Source organism: Trematomus bernacchii, unplaced genomic scaffold (assembly GCF_902827165.1).
Source record: "Trematomus bernacchii unplaced genomic scaffold, fTreBer1.1, whole genome shotgun sequence".
Taxonomy (NCBI): domain Eukaryota; kingdom Metazoa; phylum Chordata; class Actinopteri; order Perciformes; family Nototheniidae; genus Trematomus; species Trematomus bernacchii.
The window spans coordinates 11,219,280-11,240,174 of record NW_022987803.1 but is presented as its reverse complement, the minus strand read 5'-3'; the positions used below and the strand labels follow the sequence as shown (position 1 = coordinate 11,240,174).

Genomic DNA, 20,895 nt, shown 5'->3' with positions numbered 1-20,895 from the left:
CCAGTTCTTATTATACATCCATGGTTTATGCCCCCGGTGGATTTAGCAACATGTAGTTCATGTAATTCTCCATGTCCACTTGTTGCTGATGGTTGTGGTAGAGGAGCTGTCGATTTTGCACTAACATCTGATCTGTAGCATGGTCGAGCTGTAGATTTTGCACTAACATCTGTAGCATGGTCAGTAGCAGTAGCTACTGACAGTAGCTACAGCAGTGAGCAGCAGAGGTGGGGAGAGGTGGGGCTATGGCTCATCGTTATCAGGAAAATGATCATATAGGGCGTACACAAAGAGCCGTTCGCTACGGCCTCGTGTGGCCGAACGGGCTAAACGAAAGAGAAAAGTTGCGGATATAATACAACCGTTTGCGTTATGGTGTAAACACCGCCTAAATAGTAAACTCTATTTGTTTACTAAATGCTTTTTAACACAGGTGTTGTCCCTGATTTGCCGTGTTGAAGATGGGTGAAGCTCAAACGCCCAACAAGTGGTCGATAGAGATGTCAATCAAAGACTCCCTCGCGGTTCTTTGAAGGAGGACTAATCAAGCATTAAGTGGCAACACCTGTGGGGTGTACCATGATCAGGTTTTTACAGTAAGAGCAGGTGAAAGGTGAATTTCAACAGTTAACCAATACACTAATGGATTTTACATTGTGTCTCGGACTGGGTGACAAACTATCAGGTAAGCACACATAGCTCTAAACTCATTATAAAGGGTTGTAAAGTTTTGGGCACTGTTTAAAAGTCTTATGTTGTCGAAAAATTCGGATTAGACGGGTTCTTTGTTCAATTTAATTGCCCTGCAAGTAGCCTACTAGCTAACCGAGAGGTGGCAAATAAAAGAACGTGTCTTTATTTAGCTAAATGTTAGCAAAAATGTGCTGATATCTAAGCAGCTGTATAGAATTCAGCCATAGCCTATTAGTTGTATTATTTACACCTTGGTTTTTCCTTCCGTGACATTTCGAAATGCTTTCTGTGAAAAAGCTCTACTCTCTTAGCACCGTGGTTGTATTTTCCTTCATGTAATCCTGCCTTTGCTTGACCGCATAGGGATTCTCATGAAAGCTCAACAAAGCTCAACAAAGGACATTTATTTTAGACTTAGATCCAAAGAGGGAGTCCTGTTGATTTCCATTCTAGCCCTTTAATCAGGGGCTGATTTAAAAACCAGGATGCAAAGTGAATGTAATTACTAGCATTTAACTACCTGGTAGGATAAGCAGCAGTGCTCTTTGGTACTGCAGGACCAAAAGTGAAAAACAACTGGTGTCACTTTTGAAAGATTTGAAAAGCTGTTTTTGCCTTTCACCTAAACACTTCTTCATAGCCTTTGGGAATGTGTTTCACTGCAAGTGGGTATTTAGAAATGACACTAAACTTTTGGAGAACTGAACAAACGTGTCACCTAATTAAGACATGGGTGAACCTCCCTTTAGTGGCGCGTAATGATCCCAGGACCCTCTTACAGGACCTGTATGACTTATCTCTTTACAGAGCTCTGCGGGTGCATGCAGTGGCGCACATTGGCAGGTGAGAGGCGCTGTAGGGCTTGTGTGTACAACCCAAAGTGAAAGGGGAGGAGCAGCATCAGGAGAAAAGTGGCCACACGGCGTGCCAGACCCGTCCAAGCAGTCGCTTACATCTCGGATCCTCCGCCGCGCAGGGAGCAGTGAAAGACGCGTATGCCAAGTCTTGTCCACCCCACTTGGTGACGTGCAGAGAAGCGCACAGACAGGCTACTTACCGAGCAGCACACAGCCGCCACCGGAGCACAGTGTTGTTCCTTATGCTGTAAAATGCAACAGCAGTCTTTGCGGGATAAAGACAGCATTCATACATAGGCAGCTTCGTTGCGAAACAAGGACAAACGCCGGGGGACAGGAGCAGCGAACGGCCGGGGAGGTAAGCGCTTCTCCAGGCAGCGTAGGTGGAAGCAGCCACCACGCTGACTTTATGTACGCTACATTTTGACATGCTTTGTTGGCAGGAGTTTAGGCAGGCACACGGGCACTTGTCCTATCATGAATGAATGAGAGGAGGATCATCAGTTTCACTGCCACCCCTTAGCTGAGGACCTGCCAAATGGTGTGTACGGAGCTCACGTTGTGCGCAAGCGCTCCTGCAAGAAAGAAAAAACTAACTTCACATTTCAGACTTGTGACAGAAACTGTAAAGCTTAGGGAAATGGTAAAGTAGTGGTCAGTGTACAGGTTGGCAACCAAGGACAAACTGATAGTGGCTGTCACAGCTAACATTTCTAAAAAGCCTTTAAAAAATGGAACTTGAATCAAATCAGTTAATATAGTATAAATATGCATTTAGATAATTCATAAGTAGTAAACTATGGTGCAAAATGAAGCAAGTACTAAAACATAGAATTGTGGCATCAATTTTGGTTGCATGCTTTCCCAAAATAAACAATTCCATTAATATCACAAGTGCATAAGAAGGCATCTTATTGCATCCTATAGTGCTGCACTCTGCAGGGTGTCTCAAGTGTAATTAAAACAATTATATTCTTATATGATATAGGTGTATAACTTGTAGCCAGCAGCATGCAAGACTCATCCTCCAGACAACAAAGCATTACTCATCACAAGTCCCATCTGCTGTTACAGTGAAGGGCTGTACCCTTGGCAGTGTGAAGGAGAGCGCTGGTTGTAAAGGACGCTGTCCCTTTTCCATGCAGAAAGTTACAGATGAATCCAATCTATTTAGAAAGGCTCCCGCTTTTTCCATGACGAGAAGCAGCATTTAGTTTTGTTTCTTGGCAAAAGAAAAATACATTGATGAAAGAATGAGTTGAGCTGCAACTCATTCATATTATTCTTTGATTAACCGATTAATTGTTTGGTCTATAGAATTTAAAATAGTGGGAAATGTTTATCCCAGTTACTAAAAGTCCAAGGGTGATGTATTTTTTTAAACATCTTGTTAAATCAGTTCCAAACCCAAACATATTAAATGTAATATGGTGTAAAACACAGAAAAAAAAAGCTGGTAATCTCTTACATATTTGAGAGGGTAGAACTGCATTTACTGCCATTTTCTTACATGAAAAGATACTTTAACAGTTAATCGATTAAAAAGTAAAATTGTATTATTTCAATTTACTAATCCTTGCAGATAGTTGGTACTAATCATAGCATCATCACATTTAATCTGTAGATTATCAACTCTCATTCCTAACGACACACTTGTCAGTCCTCGCTGATCTTGGCACTGAAGCCTGTTTTTACGAGCCCCGGCATGAGTGTGTTTACTATACAGTATACAAATAGATGTACTGCCACCCAGCATGACTGTATGTGTTCTTTTTTCTAAATTGATGTACCCCGGTGTTGTTATTTCATTAATGGGCTGAACACGTGGGGTATGATTAGGACACACATTTGAAAACCTAGCAGGCTGTTGTGAATCAAGGCAGGGATTAAGGGCTTTAAACCTAGTCCTCCCTGAACAGAAAGGGAGCCATGCACTCGTTGAGGTAAGACAATGCGTTTGCCTCAGACCCGGGGCCATTTAGCGGGGGTGTTCTCACCTCATCTGCTCCGTACGATGGAGAATTGTCTCTGAATATTATTGAGAATAAACACTCGCTGTAGAAGGATGATTACGCAGCAGTAACATACAGAGGCGTACGTGTCAATATACACAGCGTTATTGTCAGGCAAGCCTCACCTCTGTGGAAGCATTATGGGTTCTTCAGTCTTTCACAAGCTTCTCTGCAATAAGCTCAATCAGGGATAATCCTTCTTTATCAAACGTGATTTAGGTTGGCCCGGGGAACCGCTTCGGCCCGAGGAATTCATTTTTGAAATAACCCCGAGGCATTTATCCTATTAGTAAAGGCCAAGCGAAAAACGACTCCCATTGTTATGGTCAGTAAACTACAATACTGTAGCTCAAGGCCGTTTATTATTATTTTTATTCACAGGATTTTTTTCGAGATAGCTAATTTGCAGGGTACAACATCATAATTTGATTGGTGTGTATTATTGCCGGGCTGTAGACACAGGCAAAGGATGTAGGACAGATGAAAGCTGTATAGTATATTTCTGTACTTGGATGAATTTGTGATCTGCTGCTTTTGCCTCTGGTGATGGACCATAGTCTAAAGTAGTCCAGAGAACAGAAGCTCCCCAACAAACATGACCACAGAAAGCCAGGATCTCAGTGTTTTCATGTAACATCAGTCGGATAAACATAGTGATGTCTCGGCGTGTGCAAGGCAGCGACTTGGATGAGATGGGGCCATTTTCACTGCTTTCAAGAATGCACATTTATAATGCTTTTGTTTATTTGCTCCTGCACTCCAAAGAAACATCATCTTCAAAGACATATACTGCCATATTCGCTCAATTTCAAAATGTACAACATTTACAGAAATTAAAACTTATATAGGTTACTTAAAAGTCTCTGCACATTTATGTTGCATATAGTATACTTTTAATACAAATGTAGAGGTCGAAGGCCATTCCCAGATGACTCTGCAAAGATGCACATTTGAGCATCGGCACAAAAGTAAAGGCTCTTAGTTGTAATTTCTTTGTTTTCCACTACTGAGATGGCCAAACATCCAAAGAGCTTAAACACGCAAGGGTCTCACACTTTATTTTAATTGAGTGTGAGATCCTAGTGTTTGGAAGCCTAACTTTGTGTGATTGAATGGAAAATGTTGAGTGTATTTTGAGAAAAAATTGTCCTCACAGCATTAGGTGCAGCATTAGGTTCAGCATTAGGTTCAGCATTAGTCTTTTGAACTGCTTGAAATGTCTGCAGTTGAATAGCTGTATTGCTTTATATCCTATTTGTGATTTTATTTGAACAAAAACCGTACTGATTGTACAATACTTGTACACATCTACTTTTTATAAAAGGAACAACATTTTTCTTAAGACTTCTATTTTTGTACAGCTTGAACACATTAAATATAATCTGTTAATTATTGATATTTAAGGGTGCTGGTTGGTAGATGTTACTTTTTGGATAGAAGCAGGCTTGCTAATGTATTTGCCTTTTTGTTTTCAGTCGCTAATGGCGCGTTTCCACTACAGCGCGGAGCACGGTTTAAGAGGGCTGTGACGTCAGCGGCCCGTCTTTGGTTGCGTTTCCACTTGGCTTAGTACCGGCCGGCGGGTCCTAATTCACAGTTTTTCTGGCCTCATAAAATCGCGGGTCCAGGGCCAGAGACAACAAGGCTGAGTCGGGCTGAGTATGCTAAACTAGAGAGAGCATAGCTGGCAAGGGGGCTACAACTACAACAAGATGGACATATTTGACCGTGATTTAATTGTAATACACGTTTCAAAATGATGCCGAAGTAACAACATACTGATACCGGTTAGTAAAAACCATGAATTAATGCTTTGTCAAGTCTGCAGACAGACGGCAGGGGAAAAACCTTTTAAAATGCGTGTGTTCTAAATGGAGATTGGCTCAGCTAACGCAGTATATGCTCCGACCGTCCACACTCACAACAACGGCCTATACAGACATAAATAAAGCAGCGACTGTATTCACCATGACACAGGCAGTCTGTGGTTTGTACTTGTTTAACTTTTGTCTAGTTTCTGAACATATATGAGGAGCTGTGAGCTCTGAGTGCTAACAGCTAACGGCTGTGTTGTTTTTCTGGGGTTTCTCTGAAGATCACGTCACGGCTCCGCCTACACTGCGTTACTATAGATACTACCCCAGTTCCTAAACTGTAATGGAAATGCGCCATAAAGTGAGCCAGTCCTAACGAGGCCCAGCCATACCGAGCGGGGCCGAGCGAGGCCGTGTAGTGGAAACGCGCCATAAGCTAACTGGCTGATGGCTGTTGCCACATATTTACCATACAGACATGAGAATGGTATCAATCTTCTTGTCTAATCATTGGCCAAAAATCACAATTTAGTTTTAACCCAGTTCTCAGACATAGGGTAAACGGGGCTTTTGGGTTTGGACTGTGCATGCCTTAATGTAATTATTTGCCTATTCACAAGATATACTTTATAATTTTAAACAGTCATCCTGAAGTGGTGAAAGCAGCAGTGAAATGACAGCAGGACCATACTTGGATAATCTATTACCTGTTGGAGAACACGGGCACAAGCTTTACACGCAGTCCGCAGTCAGTTAATTGCTCTGAAGTGACACAGAAGTAAGCTCAGTTTAACTCAGTCATTTAAAAAGATCCAGTCTCTCATTGATCATGGTGGCTTTAAGGATGTCCCGGGCATGTTTATGAGCATATCAAAGGTACCAGGCTTGATAGCCAAAGAGTAGAAAGAATGCTTGATCCGTCTCGGGTTGGTTGACTGTGTGCAGCTTTGGTATCAAGATGATGAAGGGTTTTTTAGTAAGAGGAGGATCGTACATCATGTTCTTCTAAAACAAAGGAGATTGAGGCCATCTTTTTTTTTGCACATGCTTTCAAAGTACCACCTGTTTATCATTTCTGACTGTAAAGTTCGAAGTTTCCATTGACACTGATTTCTAATTTTTATTTCTGCAGTTTATTGTTGATGTAAAAATGTTAGGATGAATTATTTTCATCTCTATGAATAGTGCAGTATCAGTGTTTTGCTTCTCCACTGCAGCCTTTTTGATTTCCATTTTTGTGGTATGGTGGCAGTGATATCTTTGCTTTGAATATTTAACATTCGAGGTTATTACAAAGCATAATATACTTGCTAATGTACTGGGGCCAATAGGCCACGGGCAAACGCTGTGCTTCCCAAGCTCTTTAGAGATCAGTGAACTATGAAAGGCCGTCTCTTCAGCTGCCCTCTTGAACACAGTCACTGAAGGGCTAGTGATGCTGGTATCATATTTCTAAAAAGCTTGCAGTTTCCCTGTACAGAGACCCAAATGGTATCGGAATGCACTAAACTGTGACCCTACTACATCTGTGGAGATTTGACCTTGTAGTAGAACATTTTAGTTTGTGCCTTTTTTATAATGCTATTTTCATGGGGGTTTTAATTCTAAAACTAAGACATTTCAATAAAATTAGATCAAACTTGTTAAATCTGCTTTTACATTGTAGCTTGTTTTGTGGATTGTAACAATTATTGGATTGGATTTTATATTGCGTGACCATTTAAAGTATTTCTTCATTTATTAAATATAAGATATATAACTTGTAGCGTTTTTATTTTTATAAAATAGAGAAAAAATCCATCTTCCATTATCATTAACTTTTTTCAAACCAATTTGCTTGATAAGAATCCTACTCAAACTGGCTTGCGATAAACGGCCTTGATGTGAATACTCTTTAGTGTATCCATCCATTTTGTCCGGCGCTATATGTGCACATTTATAGAGAGCTGTGCATTAGCCTAGTATTACTATGTAATGACAATAAAAGTAAAAAAAAAGAAAAAAAAAAAGAATTGTGCATTATTGTGTCCTTTATCATTTCTATGTAGTTCATCAGCTCTGCTTTCAAGGAAGGAAAGACTAATTTGGCCCTGAGCAAGAGCCAGGGCCAAGGGCCGTACTTGTCGGATAAGGACCCAATTCCAAATGTACCCATAGCTTTAACCCAAAGTCATTCCATGTGGTGTCTTGACATATTTGGTTTCCTGGAGGGGAAATTCATAGTTAGCCTTTCTGAGAAGAAAAATTGAAAACATTAACATTTTAATTTTAATAGCCAAATTCACTTGACATGTCGGGGGACAGGGGTGAGGATTTGGTTTGGACTCGGGCCTGTGAGGCTTCATCTCAGGGCCCCTGCAGTCTGTGTGGTGAGGGGCTCCACAGGGGGCAGGTTAAGCCTGTTAGGCCCTTATGATGACACTGCAGGTTCGCTCAATGGATGGGGGAGAGAAGGGAAAGAGGTGGACAACTGAAAATGGTTTCTATCTTAGCCCATCACCACCGCCGTAACTTCTCTCCTGGTTAGTTTTTTCTGCAGCCTCCCATTAAGCCCGGCTGCAGGAGTATTTCTGCTCTGCGGCTTTCTGACAGCCACAGCTCCCCTGGTATCTCTTTTATGAACCTTAGTCCTTTTTAATAAGGTCTACTTTACTATCTTATCTCTACTTTGGAATAAACATCATCTATAATAACATCTATTCTGTATCTCTAGGCCATTAAAAATGCATAGAACATGGAACATTTTTTGGAAGTGCATTGGAAAGAAATGGATGTAGTAATTTATTTGAAATTGAATTTGCCTTGTGGAGAGAAGGGAATTTAGAGAAATACCTCCTGGGACATGTTTTGAGGTGTAATGTTAAATTCAAACCAGCTCTGTCCGCTTGAGGCAAACCAAACTTCAAATGACTTCAAGAGGAAAACAAATTTCACCGGTCACTGAAGTCACTTGAACTCATTTCCCCCGCCTTTCTTCTCAGAACCATGGGAAATTACAATCAAACTATTTGAGATTTGCTCCTGGAATTTGAGTGGTTCCACTCCATAACAATAGTACACAGTTTATTTGCTGTAGTAATCCTTGAGTGTTTTCGCCTTGATTTTGTCATTTGTCTTGGTACTCACAAACAAGAAAGCATAATAATAAATATTTTGATATCAAGCAGGCATTCCCATGAATCTTCTGAAATAATTAGAACCATTTATAAAGACTAACCAGAACTGGCAGGCTTTTCGTTTGCGTGCTTCTAGTAATATCTCTGCTTCTTTATCCTCTCATGTAGTTTGTTTCAAAGCGATCTTCCTACTCCGTGACTGTAAAACTCTAAATCAGTTATCTGCTTTAAGTAATGAATATGTAAACAGTTCACATTTTAATGGAAGTATACATAACGGAGAGTTGCAGCCATGTCTGATTTGCATACTCCTACAGTGCTAGTTGAAAGGTGGCTTTTGAGTTAACAGGATACATAAATCATGTGTTCGCAGGAGGTGTGATATGCATCTGTATTCTCATCCTATTTACAATCTGTTTGCCTTAGCCTGGATGTGTTTTTCCAAGGACTATAACAGCTTATAAAATGTTGGCTTCATTCCAAACCACCTAATGCTTTGATGCATGTACTCCAGCGCTGATTAATTCATGGGGGCACTAGACCTTCCCTGTATAAATACCTTCAGCACAATGACCAGGGTCATTAATTGTATTAAATAATAAATGCACGACGTGGTGACAAATAATAAAAATGGGCTGTTTTTATTTGCAGACTGTTCCCTCAATGCCTTCGTGCTATCTGTCAAGGGGGTCCAGCTGCTGCCATTTAAAAAAATGAATGATGTCGCATTCGCTTGAACTGGATGTCAATGGGTCACAGAAATCTCAAAATGGGACTGTTGGTGAAAAGGGGATTGCTCAGACTGCTGCCTCTGCTCAAATAAGAATCCCAGTTACTTGGCCTCTGATTTACATCCTTACAGCTCATTGGAGTGGATTCATGCTTATATCTGCAGCCAGGGAAATGAAGAGTGAAAAATCAGAGAAGTAAACTCCTGCATGGACAGACATGAAGGGTAGTCTCTGTGCAGCTCATATGTTTTGTGTGTGGCAGTTTTGCGGTTTCTTGTATTCGAAGACACACAGATATTTTGCCTCGATAAAAGTGACCATAATGTTAATAAGACAGCGGCTGAAGGTGGCATTGTAAAGATATCTTTTGTCATTGCCTTGTCCATGCCTGTGGGCCCCGTGTTTTTTTGTAAAAGCTTTCACAAGCAGACTTTTCTATTTCTCAGCATTTGCAAGATAGGCCTATCCATTCCCCTCTCCGGACATGAATTTATTGGCACTGGGAAAAAGAAGCCTTTTGATTCTGAGAGAAATCTTTAAACGGTAGTTACGCCAGTCAGTGGTCATTTTGCAATCTGGCTGACACAAAGCTGCTCAGAATTTGCAGTTTTAGGAGTAGACCATTGATTCATTTTCCCGCTATTATAACAAATGTTGAATTTTCAGACAATAGCTTCTCCTGAATGATTAGTGCACTTAAAAAGTGAATGAAGGCAATGTGAGAGCAGCAAGTTTGATTATTAATGGTGGCTCTCTATCTCTCAGGCCCTAATTGGTCTCTGCTGATTGCGGAGTGTTCTGATTAGGAAATGCCATTAAAATGGATGTGTTTTTCACCGTTAAATAGCTCCTTCAATCAATCGATAATTGCATAGATGATTTATTGCTGAGGCTCATTTTGACTACTTTACAATAATTGCTTTGGTCCAACTTTTTCTGTGCGTCTTGTGTATAAGAGATATCAGCTTCTTGTGCCAATACATTGAAACCATTGCTATGCTAATGTGTTAATGCCGTAGCTCAGCCTAAAAAGGATTTCACAAAGTTTCAATGTTCCACGTTTATCCATATACTGAAAGATGACTGTTTTCAATTTTAGGCGTTATCTGTCTTATTATGAAGTATTTATCAGTTACTGTGGCGGGTCCCTCCATTTTAAATATCATTCTGTTGTGACTTTTTGGACTCAATCTGCATGTTTTTCATTATAGAGATAGGCAAGTAGTAATAGGGAGAGGAGACCACATATACATCTATAGGGAGAAGTCAATGTGTAGTTCATGAATATGCTTTGTGTGGAGTTAATGGAAAACATCCCTTAAGTTCATGGCAAAGTACACATTTTTTCCACTGAGGATTCAATTATTTTACTAGAAAAAATTACCTATGAATTTTAGGTTTTGTTTGGTTTTAGCTTAGTATAATACTGATATTTATTTCAATGTATTTTCGCATTGAAGCCATGCTCTGTTGTGCATTTATGTAGCATACTATATATTAAGGAGTTGTATTATGAGTGTTTTTGTATTATAATACCAATGTATCAAATGATAAAGATTTAAACGGCAGAACATAGTGTATTTAGGGGTAATATTAATTATAATTCTTAATCATTTGTAACATATGCACAGTTGGACACTAACTTTTATTAAGCAGCGATACATAAACAAGCATATGCGAGATATATTTTTTTAAAACTCAGTGCAACTTCATTTTCAGCTCCATAAATTAATGGTGGAAAGAATTGGTTTCATATCAGCGGGCTACTGTCTTTTATCATCCTCTCGAGGAAGATTTGGCAAGCTAGCTGTTTCCATTCTTGCACAATCATCACAATGGAAATCCAGACTTTTTTTAAGAGTTAAGATACATGACTTCTTCCACCATTTTTCATCTTAAAAAGAAAAATGCAGTCAAAATGATGTTCTACAGACTATTAAATCTGACGTGAGGTGTGTGACTTGGAAGTAGAGTCAGCAAAACATGATGAATGAGCATTTAATAACATTTCACTTTTGTAAAGGTTTGACGCTCTGCTTTATCTCAGACATGTGGTGCTACTCTGCAGCCCCTCCGGAGAGCTGTCTATAGCATCGGTGCATTATTTTGAACGAGTGCAGATCCTTCAAACCTTTGAATTGTTTTTTGAAAAACTACTCAAACTACTATATTTCAACTGGTACATTTCCCAGAATGACTTTTGAGCAACCCCAGAGAGGGTACATGCAATTTTCAGCTGTTGGCTTAATGTGCAAGTCGAAAGAAAGCACAGTAATCATAATGAAGGCAGAGCGAACGGTTCTCCAACTTAGAACATGCATGATTCACAGCCATTAAAGTTGACATGGCCATATTGCATTCTTGTTTATGGAGGCTGCTCTACAGAGGACAAGTTACATCTCTGTTCTATGATGGATTTCTATTTGTGTCTAGAAAGAAATCCTCACTTTGAGTGGATTCTGCTAAAGCTTGTTGTTTCCACTCGTGTTTATCTGCAATGGAAATGTCATCTACATTTTGATACATTTAAATGAGAAAAATAAATCATCAAAATGATTCCGACTGATTCAGTCCTTTGTCTGCAACATTGATCTTTATTTCTTTCATTCACTGTTAGGGATGTCCCGATCACCTTTTTTTGCTCCCGATCCGATTCCGATCATTTGATTTTGACAATCTGCCGATACCGATTTTTCCCGATCCGATCTTTATGCAATGCATTAAGAGAAAAAAAAGGAGAAAAGCATTCAAGTTGTCCCTTAAACCTCACGTTCTCCACCACAGATAACGGCTGGTCATCCAACGCGATGAATTCGGCTATCTTGGCTGTTATTTTTTTGGCCTTTTCACTGTTCTGGGGCAGTTTCTCTTTCCTTTTAAAAGTGTCGGTTGTTTCAGTGCCGTTACCTGAATGGCCGCTGTGTACTCGTTGTGTTGTTGTTGGTGTTTGTTTCTCAGGTGGCGTATTAGATTGGTCGTGTTGAACGTAGCTCTGTTCTTTCCACCACGCGGAACCTCCGCCTTGCAAACATTGCATCTGGCTGTTACACTGCCTTCGCTTTCAATTTTATAATACTTCCAAACTCCTGACATTTTCTCTGTCCCGAGTCACCAGCTGAACGTAGCCTCTCGTTAGCTTACTGCTACTATTAGACACTGCGCCCTGCCCACTCTGTTGCCAGATTTGAGAGAAATAAGCAACCAGGTCTATGAAAACAAGCCCAAAAGAAGCAACACATACATGATGTTGTGTAATTTTAAACCAAAACTAAGGCCTCAGGATGACTTTAAGACGTGAACATGGTCATTTTTGTTTTGTAACATTAAATAAAAATAAGAAAAATATTTTATTTAAAAAAAAAAAAAAAAAATTCCGATCTCCGATTTTTTGAAAATCACGTGATCGGGGATCGGAGCCGATCACGTGATCGGGACATCTCTATTCACTGTGATTAAGTCAAAACTCAAAGTGTAAACCAGGATTTGTCTTCACTATTTAAATAACAAACACCCTTGTACACTGATTCCAAACAACAGTCTTTCATCCAAACGCACACAAAGAGCTGGATGTGGTGACTTCCAAAGGCTGCCACCGCATAGGAGTCAGATGATCACTGTTTTTTTTACAAACACCAGGGCTGTTGTTGCGAACGACAATGAGGGCCTTTGAAGTGTCATCTCCCATGCGAACCCTCTCCTTTGTCTTCATCTTAAAAACAGCAGAGCCTTCAGTTTTGCATACAATTATAGTATTTTCTTTTTTTATACTTGCTACAAATCCCTGGGAAATGTCCCAACTATAACCATATGGCATCAGTTTCACCTTTTCTGCTAGCAAATGATCTGCCGTTGACCTCTGATGTTCTCTCAGGACTGTTGGAGAGTTATTGAGCGTATTCCTCTGTGGAGTCATTTATCTGTTCTCCAGACCAAAGATTACACTAATAAATCTCTTGATGCAAATTGTTCCACACTTGAATGTTATTCTTCTCATCATTTTGAGTGAAGGGATGCCTGAGTCTTCCTCATTAACAGATGGCTGGCATGATAACATTAGGGCCAGATTTATAGGCATTTTAATTTCATTTGCGTTCTAAAGCCTCACCATATTCACTAACTGTAATTGTTTCTGCAGGTGTAGACGGCAATACTCCAAAGATCTCATTTGTCTGTGATGAGCATCCCCATCCACCGGAGACCAAAGGTACGGTAAGATATGAAAAGCTCATTAGCTTATGTCCCAATAAACATTGTATTATGCCACAGGCAAGCCACACAGAGTGAAACAGAAGCACAATAAAATATGAGTCAGTCATGTTCTGCCTCATAATTCTATGGTGTGCCTGTTCTCCCATAGAAACTATTTTGGACAATTGTCATTTTACTAACATTATTGTTATTAAATGTATCAAAAATAATAATGAACTTAAGTCTTGTATAACGTGACAAATTCCACTCCAATCTCAATGCTCAGCACTTTATCCTTATGATGCATCTTACTGGGCGTTAGTGTACATGTTCTATGGTGTTGGCCATGTTTAGTGGGGGGTTGATCATCTGGAATGATTAGATATATGGCGTAATTAATTAGGCTTGACTTCCCTGCCGTGTCTACTAAATGAGCTATGTCTGCCTTTTTGTTACTCCTGCAAAAACCTTGCAATTCTGATAGCATGCAAAACCAAATTGGTCCCCTAGCAATTATGGGGTCGAGTCTGATCTTTGGTCATTGAGAGATAGGATTACTCCTGGACCGCAGGACCCCAGGAATGTACAGACCCCTCTGGTGTTCTGCTCACCGCTGATGAAATGGAATTGAATTAATGGGGTAGCCCACTGCGAGGACTGATTAGAACGACGTACTGCCTTTGATCCCAGAGCGAGGTGACCGGGTGCCACAGGCACTTGGGGGTTGGTCTTTGTGTCTGTGTATTCGTGTGTGTTTGTGTGCCCGTCCTGGGTCAGTGCATCACTGATGAGCAGGACTCATTATGTGTGCTATTTGCTGCTGGGGTTCAACCCTCACTGGGGGGCTTCAGGTGTTAAAACATTGCGTAGTGTTTTAGTGTGTGGCGTACCATGGCCCATGTGGCTGCGGTGGTCCATGCTGTTCTCAGTTTTCACGCTGTAGCAAATTAACTGTGCTGCATACATTTTGAAAGGCTCAGCTGCGATCACACCTGCAGCTTGTGTTATGTAGTCTGGAATATAGTACTCGTGTATAGGATTTCCTGTGAGGCTTCAGTGAATAACTCACAATAAAGAAGGAAAATCCCCCAAATAATTGTTGTTTTTTCACTTGTATTTACAATTTTGCTTAAATGAAATGAAAGTATGAGAGTTGATGAAGACCATTTGGGCACAATCTCAGGCCTCTGTACACCAGGGAGTCTGTACCTCAGCCAGTAAGTCAATACTATACTCTAATAGAGTTGCAATGCTACGTTGATCAACAGAAAAATGATTGCCAACATTTTTTGTATCAATCAATTAGTCATTTTCCATGAATGCTTTCACTAGAGATGTTCTGAATGTGTGCACAGTTCTCCCAATTTGAAAGTTTTTGTGGTGTTTTTTTCATGACAAGCTTTTTCACCTTGAACAGCAGTAACACCCTTTTGCATTCTTATAACACTTTGTACAAACTAACACAGCATTTGAGTATCCCCAAACTAATCTCACCTCAACAGTGAAGCAACAACATATCCAAATAATTGATAACCCAAATGTATTGTGGGATAATATTACAGGTTGTAAAGTTATTGTTTTGGCATTGAATTGCTACTCTGTATTATTATAATCATATTATGGAGAGTTTCAGCCGAAAGTGACTCTTAATTTATAATGTCTCCGAGTTTCTTTGCATCTGGAGGGAATATAACAAGAAAGGTGTTTACATTTCAGGCCCCACTATTTGATACCCTGCGTTCAGCCCGTCTACTTGCTAATCTAAAATGTCTGTGGGAATATCTTATGGCCAGTGGTTACCACCGCCGGCTGTAAATTGTCACCATCCGTCTCCGTATTCCCATAAAGCTCATAGTGGTTTAGGTTTTCCATTAGTTGGTATGACTGTTCTTACTCCAAACAAAATGCATACCTTTTTGCTTGGAACAGGACACAGACTAGCATTTTCCGGCAGCCTTGGTGTGGTTATTTGTTGCAGAGCCAAGGTACAATTCTGTCGTTTTCATTTTAACTTAAAAGAGTGTGAGTGATGCAGACTTTGTTCAAACCACTCCAGACATTGTGGTGTGAGTGTGCCCTCAATCATCACCCAGAGTGTGAGAACAAGAGGAAAGAATATCGTTTAAATAATCGGGAAAAATTAAAAATTGCCTGCCAAACCTGCCTCCTGAATTTAAGCTGCAACACAATACGATTTTGTTTTTTCTTACCACATACCTTGGGAAGTAATGGTCATCATCGCCCCTTGTTTGCCCGGCAGTGTGCTGTTTATGTTGGGCCCCCAGACGGTAAGCTGGGGCTGTCTGTTGGAATCATTCTCACGGCCACCTCGAGTAATGATAGATGACAAGCTTCTGCGAGGAGGAAAACAGGTCTCTTGGTAGCACGCAGAGCCACTCAGACAGAGGTGCCATCAGCTGGCAGCCAATACCTGCTAAACTGGTTGTGGAGGAGGGTAGGGGGAGGCGATGGATGAAAGACCGGAGGGGACAGCAGGGGAATCCGGAGGGGACTGCAGCACCTAATGAGATAGAAAGCAACATCTTTCCTGTTTAGGAGTGTAGTAAATTATATTGAGGCATGTGCAGTGATTCCTCCTTGTCAGTAAACAGTAATATATTAACCAAGTAGTCACCTTTTTGTAGCTGAACATGAAAGTCCCTGTTTTGTGCCCGTCTTTGACTTTGTGCTGAGCATTACATTGTTATGAGTTCATTATTAATTGTATGTGTGCGATGCATATTCATTGTTCTAAGCACCTGTTTGGGAGCGCTCTCTGGAACATTAGGTGCAGGGCCGGCATGTCATATGCCAACCATGATAAAATGAAGGAAGTCGTGTACGATGGTGTAACTTTCCTTTTTAAAAAAGGTAACTCAAGAACTGTGGAAGCCATGAAAATCCACAGCAAATTGTGTGCAAATCATGCCATTGATTTGGGGACTCCATTCACTGACAGACCTTGAACATTTTGAATAGTTTTTCAAGCTAAACTGTCCTCAAGCTCAAGAATATTTGTTTCCATATGGCCTCTAGTTTTTCCGGAGGCACTTTACTAGAGCTGAAAGCAATTATAATTTTCATTACCAATTAAACTGATAATAAAAAAAAATGTTTTATGTTTCCCAGATTCTAACGGGGCATCTTAAAATGTTATTTTTCAGTCAAACAGTCAAAAATATATTCTATTCACCATTATATCGAACATCATCTTATTAGAAAAGCTAGCAAAGCCAGCTAGCATTTCACAAATACTAGTGTCACTAAAACCATTCAAAATCATACTACATTTTTTTTTTAAACAATGGCAACCAGTCATTTAAAAAAAATATTTTCTCTTGACCAAGGTGTTGAATGCACCACCTTCATTTATTTCACAATTTTCTTTACCATGCCACAATATCCGTGTGAAATTGGTCTTATTAGATTTGACATACTTACTTCACTCCATATTGCAAAATATTAACCATTTCAACCAAAGCCATAAGTGGTATTTATTAAAGAGGAGTTGTCAAGAACACCAGTATTTAATAACATGGTATTACAAATAAAGTTTTTGCTTTTAAGAATGTATTATTCATCTTGTAGAAATGCAATAATGTATAATTACAATGTGCCTTTGCACACATGTGCCTCTACATAATAGAAGGTCCCGCTGTGAGGGGATAAAGTTATTAAAATGCACTCTCCTGTTTATTTGTAGACGCAGCTCTTGGCCTGTCACGTGTCCTCTCCTACTGCTACATTTTTCAGCACAGTTAGATAGAGCAGAAGTAGCCTTATATAAATCCCTGTCTTTGAGTCTGTTTGATGGCCGCCTCTGCCTACCCATTATTAAGACCAGAAGGAACCTTCCCCTGCTGACAAAGGGGAAAAATCCTTGAAGGGCATTTATCTGGACACAGTGCAGTAAAGTATTTAGCTGTAGAGACAGAAAATGAGGAAGGGTAGTTCTGGCTAAAGGTATGTTCTTAGCAAAATATTGATGTCACTAATGATGTGACCTCGGACCTGGTCGCCATGAGGTGCGCGTCTGATATTGCTCCTGCAGCGGAGAGCAATCAGGTGTGCAGGAAGGACAGAGAAGGAGCAAGGTTGTGCTTTTCACAAGCCTCCCCCGCTGCCATTCATGAGATGACCTGCGGCCCTCGCAGCGGCCTTTAATGATAAAAATGGCGTCCTCTCTCTTTTTTTTTTTTTTATGCGTGTCACACAGCGATCCGGTTCACATGCCGTAACTAGACCATAACAGGGGCGGAACCTAAACACACATGCATAAACACTGCCAGCGTCTCGCGCTGTCGAACGGACCCGCTTATATTCTTGTCACATAAATGGCGAGGCATTGTCTCCTGCTCGCCCCCGGGGTGATTAAGACGTAGAGCACCGCGGGGGGTCGGCCCATGGTTAAAGGGGCATGGAATCCTAAGAGTCTGACACACTCAAACACACACACATAAACACCACAGGGGTTTTAGCATGGCATCTTATCCAGGCCATTGAGGCTAATATCTGTGAATGGGGCTTGCTGGCACTTTGAGCTATGCTATCAGTGTTGTCTCTCTTCCTTAAAATGCCCCCCGGGACCACACAGCATAAACATTAGGGAGAGGAAAAGTATGTAACTTGTAAGTGTCCTCACTAAGAGAGGAGAAGTAGAATAAGGGCAATACTCCCACGTTTCAAGTCATTTAAGTCTAACTGTCACATCATGTTTTGCTTATAAGCTTTCTACTTTCAGCTAGAGAGATTTGACTCTACCGGCTGTGGCTTTATGATGTTACCATCATGTTCTCACACTGATGTTTTAAATAACCAGACTAATAAGCTCTTTTGTTCACTATTTCAAATATCACATAGCCAATTAGATTATATTACAAAAAGCCCATTGCTTTTATTAGTTTCATTATAAACTTTCCAAAATGAAAAATAAACACTTTTTAAATTGTCCTGGAAGGCCAGGTGACATTTTCAATGTTTTAAACCTACTTTTCTCATGATGTTTATATTATAAAACCTCACTGATATAAATATCTCTGTCATTCGAAGATGGGCAGCAGTGACAAAGAAAAAAAACATCTAAATAAAAAAAAAAGCGGCAACTCATTCACATTGCCTGTCTTTTTCTTTATTGATAGAATACGGGATTTACAATAAGCTTTTTTAGGATGTAATCGTTTATTGAAAGTCTCTCTAGAAATCTCCTCTTTTACTTGTTTTAAATTGGCAATTCAGCCGAGGAATGCAAGTCGAACGCAGTGACCTAACTCAAAGAGTAAGCTGCAAAATGTTCAGCATCAGTAGCTGTCCGTCCATCCATCTATTCATCCACAAAATCCTGTCAGCCATGCTTTGCCTGAGCCCTCCGTTGCCAGTCCTTCACTTCCCCTTTGGTGAAGATGTCCTGCGGCCCGACGATATCAAGCTGCAGGCTTTAGCATTTCAGGGGATGCAGTGTGCCTGTCATGTCAGCTGTCTTATTTAAGAATACCTAAGTGAGTCCTTGTGCTCGGCCTCTATGCAAGTGATGCCATATTGATTTTATACTGTGTCTCTGGCTATGGAGATGCGTTATGGCGTGACCAATATATCCAAGCTTAGTGTGTGTCATTAGCTACCACGCTATTGTAAGATACAGCAGTTATCACAGTAGGTGAGGTATATTGTTTCACTTAATGTCTCGAGCAGCACTCAACTGCAGGGATATAAAACAGTGTGTGCTTCAGGAACAGTTATAGGTAGTTTCATCTTTGCAGAGCATTACATTGTATAACATTACTCTCTCTTCATCATACATACAAGCTAGTGTAAAAATAGCAGTACGGTTGTTTTTTATCTCTATGCAATAACACATTGTTTTATTCCACTGTAACCTCCACAATAATAATGGCAGCATGCACATATAAGACAGTCTTGTGCAATATGAGATTCAGATAAATCCGGAACTTAGTGCTTATCTTGTCCTCTTTGTTGCCCGCTGAACCTGGCTGGACATTTCAAATGTTTAGCTGACTCAAGCTGTTTGATGGGAGAAAAACAATCAGATTTCCTCTCCATTTGCCTTCTGGGTCGAGCATTTGCACTGTGCAGCAGCGGCTTCCTGTCCAGCATCAGTTTAACACACGGGCATTGTGCAAAGCCACAGACCAGCCGCTCCAGCCCCTGTCAGATTTACAAAGATACGTTTGAAAGGAAGCAATTTCCATGCCTGGTATGAAAACTCCTTTTTAACCTTTAATTACTTCACCGTCTGTAAGGACCCAATGTTCACTGCTGAAATTAATTTCCCAACAGGGACTCTTATCAAAGAATTCAGATGTAACTTCTTATCATCTGCGGTCAATGGGTCTGTGTAAAAATGTACTCTGATTTAATTGCAAAGTATCTGTACATTTTATTTGGATATCTCCCTAATATTGACAAGAGCCGTAATAGCCATCTGCAGAGTGTAACTCATTATGGCACATATCTGTGTCCATACTGTATGTAGGGGACGCCTCGGATGTTTTATGGTGTTTTCCACTGCTGTTCACAAGCGTGACTACGTGCTAAGGATGGCGTGCACAGTCTTTCTGCTCGAGGCAGAGAAAAACTTAAACTGCATTTTCTACTTAAACGGGGACTTGAGAGGCTGCTGTCATTTATCTGAATGGTTATTGCTGAAGTCTTTCAGTGGAGACGAGAGAGCTAATACAGGCATTAAGTAGTTGAGAGATTACTGGTATTCGACAGGTCATTTGCAGTTATGCATTTAGCCAGGCCCTTGAAAATATAGATTTGTTCTTCAGCTTCTATCTGGCCTTAATGATATAGTCAGGCAGCTTTATCAGTAATCGCACATCATCATCATCATCATCATCATCATCCGCAGGTTGTGCATTTGGTGCACATGCCAGACTATTAAAGGGCTCCTTGTGCAGTTCTATGTGTGGGACATGTGTAGTGCAGATGTCAAAGCATTTATATAGGGGCTCAACAAAGGTTACCCCACACTTGTAAATGTACATTCCTGCCCCATATGTGTTTTTCCTCAACTCTGCCCCCAGAGTGTCTTCAAAATTCCTTGCATATCCCTCAGGCAAAAACAACTCCATTTTTTACCTCCTTAAGCTTACTAAAATAATCGAAATTCACATCTAGCCACTCACACAACTCAGCAGTTTTTCCCTTCAAGTTGTAAAGTGAAACATTTAAGTTCAGCTTGCCAATATAGCTTTTGAAATTTGTTTTGATATGAAAAAGAAAAACATGACACTAGCATAGAGACCTAAGCAAGTTAAACAGTACAGTGAGGTACAGTGAGGTACAGTGCAGTTCAGGGCTTTGAGCTAGGTGTGTTGTCTGGAGAATATTCCAGGTATGAGCAGGTGTTCTTTGCTTTTGAGAGCAGTTGTAAATAAAAATAAAAAACCCTCTCCTGCACATAGCCTACTGACCTCCTGTGGCTAGACGGGCTGATGAAAGAAAACAAACATGTTAGTGAA

The 20,895-nt window shown here is 40.4% G+C and overlaps 1 protein-coding gene across 1 annotated transcript in view; it reads left to right on the top strand.

The window, feature by feature from the left end:
* The first annotated feature begins 477 nt into the window (after window positions 1-477).
* LOC117498323 (kelch-like protein 29) overlaps window positions 478-20,895 on the top strand; it is a 205,540-nt gene continuing 185,122 nt past the window's right edge. Inside the window, 2 exon segments of the mRNA XM_034150343.1 lie at window positions 478-685; window positions 13,359-13,432. The gene's annotated coding sequence lies outside the window, so the exon portion shown is untranslated.